We start from the raw sequence: 13,710 nt of genomic DNA, 5'->3' as shown, positions 1-13,710 counted from the left end.
TTCTTTGGCCAGTTTGGGGTAACCTGACTAGTTCATCAAAACCTAATGTTATTCAGGCTTCTTGAAAGTAAGGAACATTCTTTGCTGTTTTTTGTAGCTTCTGAGTTACTTTGAGATTTCCTGGAGATGATGGAAAATTAATAAATTATATATTAACCAACATCATACTTTTTTCCAGGTAACTTCACTGTAGGCCAACCCTTTAAAAGGGTTTGTGTAATAGAACACAGCCCAGTGAACTAAAAATATTTTAATTTCACTTCTCTGAAAGACTGTTACTAGACACATAGCTTGTACTTTGGGACTTCTTTTTGTAAAAACGGTAATATTGACTCTGATTACAGTAATTTGTGATAGGTAATGAATTCTTTTAATCAAGTTATTTTGGAAGACAGATATTTTGGAAGATACATGTATCTCATGTATCTCTTTAGTGCTTTTCTTAATTTTAGTATACATGAGTCTGCTATCTCATCATAATAAAAGTTTTTGTCAAGTACTATATGTGTATTCTTTACCATTTCCAGTGTTCTTCATTTTCTGTGTAATTCTAGATTTCTCCTTGCTACGTTTTTTTTCTGAAAGAAGGACTTCTTTTAACACTTCTTGTGGTACAGATTTGCTGGTGATGAATCCTTTCAGTTTTTGTATGTCTGAAGAAGTCTTTAATTTGCCTTGATTTATAGAAACTATTTTCACTGGATGTAGAATTCTAGGTTGAGAGTCTTTTTTTCTTTCAGTACTTGAAACATATTGCTTTGCTGTCTTCTGGGGTGCTTCCTTTCCAATAAGAAGTTGGCTGTCATTCTTATCTTTATCCCTCTGTACAGAATGTGTGGTTGTTTTCTTCTGGCTACCTTTTATTTTTCTTTCAATTTTAAAAAATTCTAGTATCGGGTGAGGGTATAGCTCAACTGGTTGAGTGCATGCTTAGCATGCATAACGCCCTGGGCTCCATCCCCAGTACCTCCTCCAAAAATGAATAAACCTAATTACCCCCCCCCCAAGTTCTGGTATAATACACATAAAATTTACCATCTTAACTATTTTTAAGTGTACTGTTCAGTGGTATAAGTTACGTTTGTATCATTGTTCATCCATCATGGCCATGTATCTCCAGAATTCTTTTCATCTTGCAGAATGAAATGCTATACCTATTATACAGTAACTCCCCGGTCTCCTCACCTCCAGCTCTTCTCAACTGACAATCTACTTTCTGTCTTTATGATTTTTAACTACTCTGAGTACCTCATATAAGTGGAATCATACAGTATTTGTCTTCTTATGACTGGCTTATTTCACTTAGCATTATGTTGTCAAGATTCATCCATGTTGTAGCATACATTGGAATTTCTTTTTAAGGCCAAATAATATTCCATTGTATGTATATGCCTCATTTAGCTTATCCATTCATCTGTCATTGGACACTTGGGTTGCTTTTATGTTCTAGCTATTGTGGATGATGCTGCTATGAACATAGGGTGCACAAATAATCTCTTTGAGATCTTGCTTTTTCTTCTCTTGAGTATGTACCTGGAAGTGGAATTGCTGGATCACATCGCCATTCTGTGTTTAAATTTTGAGGAATTGCCATACTGTTTTATACAGTGGCTGTGGAAATGTGGTATGTTTTACATTCCCACCAACAGTGCATAAGAGTTCCAACTTCTCCATATTCTTGCCAGTATTATTATTTTCTTTTCTGTTTGTTTGCTTTTTGGATAGTAGCCATCCTGATGAGTATGAGGTGGCTTCTCATTGTGTTTTTGACTTGTATTTTCTTAATAAGTTATGTTGAGCTTCTTTCATTTACCAGTTGGCTGTTCCTATATCTTTGGACAAATGTCTACAAGTCCTTTGCCCATTTTGAATTGGGTTGGTTGGTCTTTGTGATTGCTGAGTTGTAGGCATTCTTTCTATATTCTGGATATCAGTTACTTAAATATTTTCTCCCATTCTATATTCCTATGGCTGCCTTTAAGATTTTTTTTTCTTATCTCTGGTTTTAAGCAATTTGATTTTGATTACTCCTTGTTGAAGTTTTAATTTTCTTTATGTTTCTTGTGCTTGGTGTTTGTTGAGCTTCTTGTGTCTGTGGATTTATAGTCTTCATTGAATTTGTAAAATTTTTGAATATTATTTCTTCAAACCTCTCTCCCCCAGGATTCTAGTTATACGTACATTATTAGGCTTCTTGATTTTGTCCCTTAGCTCACTGATGCTCTGCTCTTTTTGCTCAGTCTTCTTGTATTCCAGGTTCCATTTTGGATAGTTTCTATTGTTATGTCTTTACATTTACTAATCTTTTCTTCTGCATTGTCTTTATCTACTGTTAATGCCATTCAGTGTACAGTTAACCCTTGAACATTGCGGATGTTAATCCACATATAATTTACAATTGGGACTAGATAGGGAGGTACCAAGATGGCAAGTAGAGAGGCTCACAGCTCACCCTCTCCCACAAATAGACCAAGAATTACATCTACAGACCTAATCTCACAGAACACCTACTGAACTCTGGCAGAACGTCTCTCTGTTCGAAATACAGGAGGATTCCTCACAAAAACTGATAAACCGTAAGGTTATACTGTAGCACAGGGAACTATATTCAATATCTTGTAGTAATCTGTGGTGAAAAAGAATATGAAAACAAATATATGTATGTTCATGTATGACTGAAGCATTATGCTGTACACCAGAAACTGACACAACATTGTAAACTGACTGTACTTCGATTAAAAATATATGTGTAATTGGCCCTCTTTATCCAAAGTTCCTCTGGATCCTTGGATTCAACCAACCATGGACTGTGTAGTAAGGAATGTTTACTATTGAAAAATAATCACATATGTGTGGATCTGCACAGTTCAAACCTGTGTTGTTTGAGGGTCAGCTGTATTTCATTTTAGGCTACCATATACTCTGTAACTGTAGTAGGTAGAATGCAGTGATGTGGCCGGTGTTAAGAAATAGTACCTTAATTTGCTGCCAATATGTAACAGATTCCTAATTCAGTAAGATACCTAACAAGGGTACACAAAAGCATCATCTGTCAAATTAACTTTGATGTCCCTCAACTTACTCATTAACTTTGCTTTTCTGCCAGGCCTACATATGTATTTTTTGCATGGTTATTCTATATTTTCTGCTGACCTAGACGACTGCGTTGGTAGTTCTACAGTATTTGTTTTATAAGGCTCCGGAGTGCTTGGTGTTTTTGCCAGACTATCTAATAATACTTAACTGTGTTTCTTTGGTTATATGGTATGACCATCATCTTGCTATAAAAATATGAAATAGATTTTTATATTCTCTTTAATACACTCCTTGTTATTCATCAGCTGGGTTGCGTGCTGAAATGTACCTTTGATTGCTGCTGTCATTGATAACCTCATTGCCAACTGGACTTGGCTGCTGTGTTACTTCCATGTGATCTTCTAATGTTCACTTTTTCAGCTTGAAATATTTTGCTGACTAACAACTGGTAATTGTTTTCCAGCCAGATATCTGCATTTAGTAGTATTTGTTTCTCTTCTTGCTCCTCTGTTCCAGCAGGTATTGCTGTCTTGAGGAGACACACCGGTGGTTAGCACTTTCTGCAGATGCTGACAGTTGGTGAACATAAGATTTAGAAGACGGTCTCCATCTTCCAGATTGGATCTCTCTTCATGTGGATCTTCTATTTCTATGTCTTTTTAAACAACAAATTTTTTGGAAACATTTTGGATTACAGCTGTTCATCCTCATCTATGTAAACAAGGGAAAGCTATTGTGCTGGGATTTTGAGGAGGTATGTCTTTTTTTGTTTTGCAAAATTGCATCACTCAGGCACTTAGAGCAGTACTAAATCATAATATAACATTGACTCTTGGCAGAACTCAGTTCTCATTCATTCATTTGTTCCATTTTCCTTTCTCCCATTCTTTTTTCTAGCAATTGTCATAGCTCAATAAGAACTTTCTTGATGTGCAGTGTAACAAGCTTATTTCTTACATTCTTTGTGAATGTCATTGGACTCTGGGTTAGCCTTTTAAGTAGCAGGAAACAGTTTGAATTCTTATTCTTCAAGTTGAGATTGTGACTTTGGTGAACTGAGTTTGTTCCCATTCTGCACAGACACCCGGTGGTTTGGGAGAGCTTAGCATCTTCAGTATAGTATATGGCTGTGTGATTTTATAGTCTGGTTCAGTATCGTTTGCAAGAGGAAGTGTGATGTTACGGAGTTTTGAACTAAAAATCAAGAGACCTCAGTCCCAGTTTTGACATTATTACAGCTATGCTTTGAGAATTAAGGTATGTTTGTTTTCTTACCTCTAGAAGTGTTATTGTTACTTGCTTTACATGAACCTCACAGGACTGTTGAGGATCAGATGAAAAAATTTGTGTGGAAGAGTATTTTATCAGTATAAAGGATTGTTACTGCATTGTGGAGAGATGGAGGCATCCTTCTCTCTACCCCTGCCCTTGATGGAGGCTCTGGGGCTTGAACCCAGGACCTTGTGCAGGCCAGTACATGCTCTACCACTAAGCTATACCCTCCCTCCAGCATATCTCTTTTTTAATCACTCAAAGAGTCAGATTTTTTTTCTGCAAACTTTTTGATGGTATAGCCCTGTCATGAATCTGACTTTTAAATCTTCATACTTAAATCGTGGTTGAACATTGGTGTTTACAATGTGTAAGTATAGAGTAGGTGCTCATTATATTTTAAAAAGTGGGTCCGTTCAGTGTAATGCTGAGAAAATGTCAGTTTGTGTGATAAGGAACCATTTTATAAGATCTGTTGGATAGTGTTTTGAAGATAAACCTCTTGTTTATTTTATGCATTAAAATACTTACTGAGTGCTTAGTGTGTTCTAGGCACTGGGGAAGGAAACTGTCAAAAATCTCCACCTTTATAGAGCTTATTTTTTATATTATATGGGGAGAATAAACAAGATAAATAAGTAAAAATGCAGTTTTTTAACCTTTGATGACAAGTTCTAGTGAGAAAAGTAAAAGTGGGAAAGAGGAATAAGGGCTTATTGAGGGGGAGGAATTGAGTGGTCACAGATGGCCTTACAGAGGAGGTGACATTTGAGTAAAGTCTTGAAGAAGGTGAGAGAGCAAGCCATGAAGATCTATGAAAAGAGCATTCCAGGCATAGCAAATGGCAAGTGCAAAGGTCCTGAGACTGAAGCTTACATGAGGAATGGCAAAGATTGGGGAGGGTGAGTGCTTATTTTGCAGTGCCTTACCGAAGTACTTTTCGAACTTTAACATGTGCATAAATTACTTAGGATGTTTTTGTTAAAATTCAGATTCTCATTTTGTGAGTCTGAGGTGGGCCCCATTTCTAGTAAGCATCCAGTTGCTGCTGGTCCTGTTGGTGCTTTTAGGACTTTAGCTTTTACACTGAGTGAAATGAGAAGCCTTTGGAGGGTTTTGGGCAGTGGTATGACATGGTCTGATTTCCATTTTGACACCGTCACTATTCTGGCTGCTGTGTGGGTAATAGACTGATGATGGATTGGGCAAGGGCAAAAGCAGGGATATCAGTTAGGAGGCCATTGCTGTAATCCAAGTGAGAGAAGATGACAGTTTGCCCTGGAGGGTAGCAGTGAATATGGTGAAATATGGTCTGATTCTGGGTATTTTTTAAAGTAGAGTCAACTGGTTTTGCTGATAGATTGAATGTATGCGGTGAAAGAAAGGGATGACTCCAAGGTTTTTGCTCCGAGTTCCTGGAAGGATGCTCTTGCCATTTATTGATGGGGAAGACTGAAAAGGGCAAAAGTTTGGAGGGGAAGAATTGGATCTCAGTTTTGGACATACATTATGGTTGCCTATTAGACTTAGTAGAGATGTTGAGTGGGTAGTTGGTTTTATGAACCTGAAATTCAGGAGAGAGGATCTGCTGGGTTTACCTCAGGGTGTTGTTGAAAAACAGATTGTATTTAAAGCCAGGGGACTGAATGAGATCAGCAAGGGAGTGAGTAGAGATAGAAGTAAGAAGAGGGTGTAGAAGTTAGGTAACTCTGGAGTAGATGAGTTTAGAGATCTTTAGAGGTTAGGGAGATGAGGAACAGTCAAAAGAGACTTAGTAGCAACACGCAGAGAGGTAGGAAGAAAACCAGTTAGGAGGGTATCCTGAAGCCAAATGAGGAAAATGTTGCAAGGAGTAGAGAGTGATCAACTGTGTCAAATTAGGATGAGAGCTGAGAATTAACCATTTGATTTAGCAGTGTGGAAGTTGTTGGTAACCTTGATAAGAATAGTTTCAGTGAGGCAGTGGAGGTAAAAGTCTTGATTGGAGATGTTGCCTTTCCAACAGCAGAACATTCCTAAACCCTGAAGAGGTAGGACACTTAAGTAAAAATCTGTAACTCTAGATAAATGACCTTGATAGGAGGAGATTTAAGATGTTTAAGTAGTATTATTAATAACTGGCTAGATTAATTGTTCATTTAAATAATACTGGAAAATGTACTTTGAGGTCCTTAGGGTATCCTAAACCACCGATTCTTAGTTCCTAAATGTTTGTTTCATGCTGACGGAGTTTTAAAATAATCCTTAGCAGTTATTGTGAACACGAAGAAATATGAGGATTGGATAGGAACCAGTTGGCTATCAGCTACTCTTTCCTACATTTTAGGACTGAAAGACACTTTAAACACTAATATTTGGGCTGTCAGAGGGGCTTGTAAGAACTTCGTCATACTCCTGTTTTGTGGTCGAAGTATCTAATCTGTGTAGCGTCCTCAGCCAGATGAGCTTGTGCAGATAACCAAAGTTAGCTGTAACTTTGGTCTTGGCATTATGGAAGACTTCTGTTTCTTCATTTGTTGATTTAAACAGTATTTCATATATGTTTGGCTCTGTTGTACATGCTGGAGATACAGTGGATAAAAGTTTCTGCCTGAATGGAGTGTATGTTCTAGTGAAGGTGAAGTAGCAGATTGGGGCCAAAACTTGTTAGTGGTCTCAGACTGCTGCTGTCTTAATGCTGTGTGGGTACATGTAAAACCCAAAGAGGGCTGTTGTGAGCTGAGCTTTCCTTTTCTGACAGGACAGTGCTCAAATATTGTGGAGAATGTATAAAACGGTTAAGCAATTGTCTGACCAACCTTGCTTGTGAAGAAAGAGGTTCAAATATATGAAGTTTATTGTTTATTTGTTTAGCTTGCCAGATCTTGTTTTTACAGTAGAGGGCTAAATTTCAGAACATTGATATTAAATTCCCTCTAGATCGTTGATATGCTTCCTTATTGGGCCATGGTGCCACTGTTTTGATTCTTGGTAATGTAAATAACATTTGTTTTAAGATCCTTAGATGAAAGGTGCCATTGAAACAGCTAAATACCATCTTCCTGAGAGGTCTTTATCAAATTCCAGTATCAGCTGTTTTTCTGCCTAGACTTTTGTCCTCAGATAACTGTCCTGTAACCCCGTGACAGAGCTAATTCTTCAGTGGTGTGATGTGATGTGACAAAAACAGATCATTTTTCCAACAGGAATAATGCTCATTTTCCTTAGACTATGGGCTCATGAAATTTGGGTAGAGATATCTTTTGATGGTCTTAATCTTTTCAGTGGTAAGTATCAACATGTGAATTTTCATAGCCAGGAAGGAAGGGTAAATTATTTGGAATTCCAAATTTGTTCCTACTTTGAAGTTTTTTTTTTCCCCTTCTGCTTATTTTAACATGCTTGTTAGAGGTGTAGACACTACTGTGTCCTAATACAGAAATTTCCTTAGAGAGAATCTAAGACTTAAATTAATGTTTTTGAACTTTTATGGGAAGTATCTTTGTATACAAGAGTGAGCACTGGTCTAACATAGTGCCTAGCAGAGTTCTCTGCACATAGTAGACACTCAGTAAACATCCTGTTGTCTCTTCTAGGAGTTGGAAGCCTCAGTTATAGACTTTGCTACCAACTACCTGTATAAACTAATTAGAATCTCTTACCTTTAAATCATTAGAATCCCTTCTAGCTCTGATTCAGTGACTCACTTTATTTTTAGCCTTATTTTTTAAAATTTAGTTTCAGTATGGCCTTGAAGTCGGTGTCTTGAAAACAAGCAAACACAGAACCACCAGACAGGTTGTATTGGGAAGTATTGTGAAATAACCTGTCCTGTGTGGCTTCAGTCATTTGCTTGGCCACATGCTCTTTCTGTAATAGAGTTACCTTATCTTTTCTACTCACACTGGGTTGGGATTAAATGTATATCAAACAAGTAGATTTCTTAGCACCTGTCCAAAGAGGATGGAATGGAGCTTCATGGAATCACTGATCATTTTTCCAGTCATATATATCCCTAAATGGTACCATGTGCAGTGTAGTTTGGGTTCAGAGGAATACTATTTAAGCAGTTAAAAAAATGTTTTCTTAAGACAGGGTTAAAATAATCTGGCTAGTTAACCAAACTTTTTCAAAATTCTCATAAATTTTCCCCGTTTAAATATGTCATGTTTTGGATAATGAATGTTAGTATACTGAAGAGGTATAGTTATTGTCAAATTTCTAATATGATTTTATTCAGAGTTTGCTTAATTTCTTTCTGTAGCTAATTTTACTGTTCTTTCAGGTATTCTGAAATAGTAATTGCCTTTTTCCCTTTTATTTTGCAGAAATAACTGTATTTTTACCATGTTTTAGTAGTTAGACTTTCCTTGTGGTCCTAAAATGAGGTGACAGACTTGGCTGTTTAAAAAGTAAGCTAGAGAGGATGGGGAAGAAAGAAATAGGTGAGGGAGATAAAAGGTACAAACTTTCAGTTGCAAAATGAATGAGTCACAGGTATTACCAATGTGGGGAATATAGTTGATAACTATGTAATATCTTTGGTGAAATATTGTAACTAGATTTATTATGATGATCAATTTGAAATATATAGAAATATCAAATCGCTGTGTTGTCTAACAGGAACTAATATAGTATTGTAGGTCAATTATTCTTCAGAAACAAACTCATAGAAAAAGAGATCAGATTTGTTGTTACCAGAGGCAGGCAGGGGTCGAGGAGGCAGGGATTTTGGGAGAGTTGGATGCAGGCAGTCAAAAGGTACAAACTTCCAGGTATAAGATAAATACTAGGGATGTAATGTACAGCATCATAAACATAATTAATACCACTGTATGTTATATATGTAAGTTGTTAAGAGAGTAAATTCTAAGAGTTCTCATAATAAGAAAAAAATTTTTTTTCTTCTAGTTCTTTAATTTTGTACCTATATGAGATGATGGATGTTCACTAAACTTACTGTGATTATCACCTCATGTTTAAGATATGAAGGATGGATTTTTGAGAGGTAAAGTTGAAACAAAGGAAATGGGAAGATTTTGTTTTCAATTCATAGGTAGAATGAATTGGAGGGGAAAGAGATTTGCATATGTGAAGACAATTAGAAGTATCATGTTGTAATCCTGGAATAAGATAGAAAAAAGTATAAAAAACCTTTTCCTGCCCTATCCTGTGAATCACATCTATAAAAGCATTATCTGTAGACAAAGGGTGCTCTCTCAAAGCATTTTTTTCTCAAAAGTATTTCAAATGTCAAACTGAAACTTTAAAAAAAAGTCAATAGCATGTGACAGATCATTATTTTATGAGTTTGCCAGTGGATAATATTGAATAAAACCAGTATATAAATTCTGTGTGTTTATGGTAAATAATGCCACGTGTATTGATTTCTGATCTTCCCTGTACGTGTGAGTGCAGAATTCTATCTGCAGCAATAGTGAAAATAGGAAGTATAGCTGTGGATCTTTATATCCTATTAGGAAGCAAATGAGATGAAGACTCAGTGAAGTGTATTTATTTCATAATCTAAGTTTAAGAATCTGTAGGTTAAGGAGATCATGTTAAGGCTTCAGGGCACCCAGAGGTATATTCCATTTCGATCTGCATATCCTAGTCTGTTGTTGAATAAAAGCGTGAGAATCCATGGACTGTGGTGTGTGGTAGCTCTGGTCTCTGATACAAGCTTCATATGAATGACTTTTAAATCTACTTCTTTAGCCTAGATTGCCTACTGGTTCCTGAAACGTAATGTCTTTCACCAAACTCACTGGCATTTTGCCATGATCTCTTTGCATTTCTGTATACCTGTACCTCCTGTAGGTTTACTTATCCTGATTTACTGCTCATCATTCTCTTAGCCAAGTAATCCAAAAACCTTAAGCCTTTGTGTTGATCACAAATGTACTTTTACTTCTGAAATGTTTCTTCTTCATTGAACCTTCAGGATGCTCACTCATTCACTTTTTTTCCATTCATTTTTTGTTTATTCTGACATATTTATTGAGCACATAATATGTGCTAGGCACTGTACAAGGTACTAGGAATATAGTGATAAATAAGGCAGATTAGTTTCCTCCCCTTACAGAGCTTGTGATCCAACCTGTCATCATCTCCCCTGCACCCTCTCTGAGTTACTGTGATAGCTATGCTTATTTTTTCTGGTTATAAATATAATACATACTTATTTTAAGAAATGCAAGGTTTATTGAAATTTATAAACACTGAAAGTGGGAGACTGTATATTTTCATCCACCTGAGATACCACTGATAAAAATTTGCTATCATTTCTCTAAATTAAAAAAAAGTATCCAAAACTTTCTAACACATCTTTTTGCCTTTGCTCCCTTTCCTATCTTTATATTACAAATGATACCAGAGTTACTTTGTTAAAAAAAAATGGAGTTAATTGTTAATCCTTAGCCCAGAAACCCCTCAGTTTTTTTCTGTCATCCACAGAATGCAGTCTGAACATCTTAGCGTGGCAGTTACAAAACATTATGTTTCTACCATCTACCTTTCTTGTTTCTCCAGGAACTTTCCCAGGAGTGGCCCTTCTTACAAGTATAAATAAAGGGTCTCAAGTATGCTGCATTAGTGTCCTCCCATGTGACAAATAATACTGTGAATAGGGGAGACAGTCTGATGTAAGTACAGTGAGCGTTTATTCAGCTTTCTTCTGGTGCTTGCCCTGTCCCACTCACCTTGGTTACAGGAAAACAAAAAAATTACAGGAGTGTTTTTAAAAATTAATGCAGAAAAGCTTAGAGAGGGTGAAACAATCTGAAATTCCATCCCACAGAGATGATTACCACTAAAATTTTTATGAATATCCTTTCATACATGTCTCTTTGAAAATACATACACATACAGATACGTGAATATGAAGTAATTTTTCATAAATAGGATAATACTGTAATCCTGTTTTTCTTTTGCCTCAGGCATAGGTTTTGGAGTTACTTGTGTAAGAGACCAGTGTTCAAGATAGTGTATTTCAAGAATGATGAGAAGCCTGAGCTTTCTGGAGCAAATATTACTGCTTAAGAGAGCAAGAAGCTGGTCTGATTTCCCTGACCATCCACATTAGAGTAGACATGCTCCCCTGGGCTTCTGTGGCACCCTGGGCATCCCATCGTGGCCCTTGCTGCAGTCTGTTGTTTGTCTGTGTACCTAAATCAAAGCCCCTGTATCTATGTCTTTGTATTCCTTGGGCCCAGCACAGTGCCTGACACCTAGTAGACATTTCATTGTTTGCTGAATGGATAATATGAATGTCTTTGGTGAAGTAAGATGGTTTGCCATGAAAAGAAGTTGCTGCATATATTCTTTAAACCATTTATCTCTTTTTGCCTTTTTTATTCATTTACCAAGGAGCCTTTTGGTATTATTTCAGTTTACCAAGGGGATTTTATTGCTGAGAAAACAAGGTACTGACCGTAACCTGGTTGACAGTTATAACTCTAATTATAAATTAATTAAATATTAGTGTTATGGGACCGATGAGTATGAGACTTTGGATAATATGAACCATTCCTCCTCTCCCAGAGTGTAACTATCACGTCAGATAAGGTGGTACCCAGCTTCTGTTTGAGCAGAGATGTAGTTGTGGTGTAGTGAATAGAAGGCTGGATTCAACTTTGCCACTTGTTAGCTCTGAGATCTTAGGCAAGTTCCTTAACCATTTTAGGATTTAGTTTCTTTATTCATTAAGTGAGTAGTTGGAGTTTAGAGTCCAACTCTAATATTTGATGTGACTCTGAAACAAAAGCCGTGCTTTGTCTTGGTCTGTTGAGGCCTAACCCGTACACTGCTCACTGTCTTACTCAAGACATGTAAGTAAAGGTCAGAAATAAAGGTCAGGGAGTATAGTACCTTCGACCCTTAGAAGAACTACAGAACGAAGCAAGAAGTAGCTCTGTGATCGTTTTTAGAGGGAGTATGAACCTGCGAACTTCTTTTGCATTATTTCATAGCCAGTTTTAGATAAAAATAATTTTCTCATTTGAGAATAAGAGTATGGCTTTTGGGGATAGAGAGGGGGTTGATTTGGTTCCTTAGTTTTCTGGTCTTATTCCGGATAACTGGTTCTGTCCTCTTTCTTTTTCTGCCTCAGTAGAAGAATCTCAAGATTCAGTCTCATTGTCTTTGAAGCACAAAGGTTAGATTAATGATAGAACAGAGCCCAGAGACCTGTTTTTCTTGTTCATTTTGAGGTAACAAATCAAATTGCTTTGTTTTTCCGTGATTGATTGTTTTTAATAAAAGAAGGCAAAATCTGACTTTTCTTACATCATATGCTTTGGGATGATGAGATTATTCTTTAGGATCCATTTTTAAAATTTCATTAAAAAACTGAGGTATAATTTTCAGCAAATGCTCAAATCTAAGATGTATATATGGCTTAATGAATTTTTACGTATGTATGCAGCGTATATATGTAATTATAACCACTAGTCAGATCAAGATACAGAGCATTTTCCTCCCTCTAGAATTCCTTTATGCCCCTTTCCAGTCAGTACCCTCTTTTTGAACTCTTTGAGTGGTTTATTATTCATGTTAAGAAGCCAGTGAAAACAAATCTTGACCTCTTTTATGTTTCATCAGTAATTTGAATCTTGAATGCTATAATAAAGTCTGATCTGTAGATTGTGAGGTCTGTAGCCTTTTGGAAGCAGATATGGCATAATTGTGTTGAAATGCTTTTCTAATGAAACCCTAATCCAGGGTACAGAGGGGATAGTCTTACATTGATACAGTGGCAGTGTTGTCTACCAACATTTTCTTCTCTGTGTAGATTTTTTTCCCTGACAATTTTTGAGTTGTCTGAAAGTAAATTTATTTGGCAGGTTGTAAGTACGTGGGAAAGGGAAAGTTGTCTGAGTGATGAACTTGTTCCAGGTCGGTGAGTTCTGTTCTTCCTGCTACCTGTGCCATTGTGTAACCCTGTGAATGAGGCCGGACCTCATCTGCTATGTCTAACATCTGTTGAGCACTCTTGTCTGAGGTGCTGTGCGTGGGTCTTCCCGAAGTGCTGCGGTGCTGCCCGGGCCCTCCTGCTGTGGCTGTGGGTCATGTGATTTTGTTCACTGATTCATGTGTCTGTATCTTTCATCTTAGAAGGTGTGGATTTATGGACAGGTTAAGCAAAGATAATACATGGAGTTCCTGTGTGTCATGCACGCGTTTTCATTGTTGTTAACATTCTGTTTTATTAGTTTTTTGGAAATACATTTCACATAACTTAAAATTCACCCAAAGTGCACATTTCAGTTTTAGTATATTCACAGAGTTGTACAACTATCACCACAGTTTGATTCCAGAATATTTTCGTCACCCCCAGAAGAAACTGTAGCCACTTATCAGTCATTCCCCATGTCTGCCCCCTGGCTTTGTCCTAGGTAGCCACTAATGTACTTTCTGTCTCTG

At 36.8% G+C, this 13,710-nt stretch overlaps 1 protein-coding gene across 7 annotated transcripts in view; it reads left to right on the top strand.

Annotated features, from left to right (window-relative positions):
* Positions 1 to 13,710, top strand: part of TMCC1 (transmembrane and coiled-coil domain family 1) — a 186,460-nt gene that overhangs the window by 8,292 nt on the left and 164,458 nt on the right. For 2 of the 7 annotated variants that reach the window (XM_072941904.1, XM_072941902.1), the window contains exons 2-3: positions 3,556 to 3,790; positions 10,819 to 10,931. The exons of 2 other annotated variants lie outside the window; for them this stretch is intronic. The gene's annotated coding sequence lies outside the window, so the exon portion shown is untranslated. Of the gene's footprint in view, positions 1 to 3,552; positions 3,791 to 10,818; positions 10,932 to 13,710 lie in introns of all 7 variants that reach the window. 3 more of the 7 variants (XM_072941905.1, XM_072941900.1, XM_072941901.1) reach the window with 2 other exon arrangements.

The sequence above is a fragment of the Vicugna pacos genome, chromosome 17 (assembly GCF_048564905.1).
Source record: "Vicugna pacos chromosome 17, VicPac4, whole genome shotgun sequence".
Classification (NCBI taxonomy): Eukaryota; Metazoa; Chordata; class Mammalia; order Artiodactyla; family Camelidae; genus Vicugna; species Vicugna pacos.
Note: the sequence above shows the minus strand (reverse complement) of the source record. Positions and strands in the feature narration are given on the sequence as shown.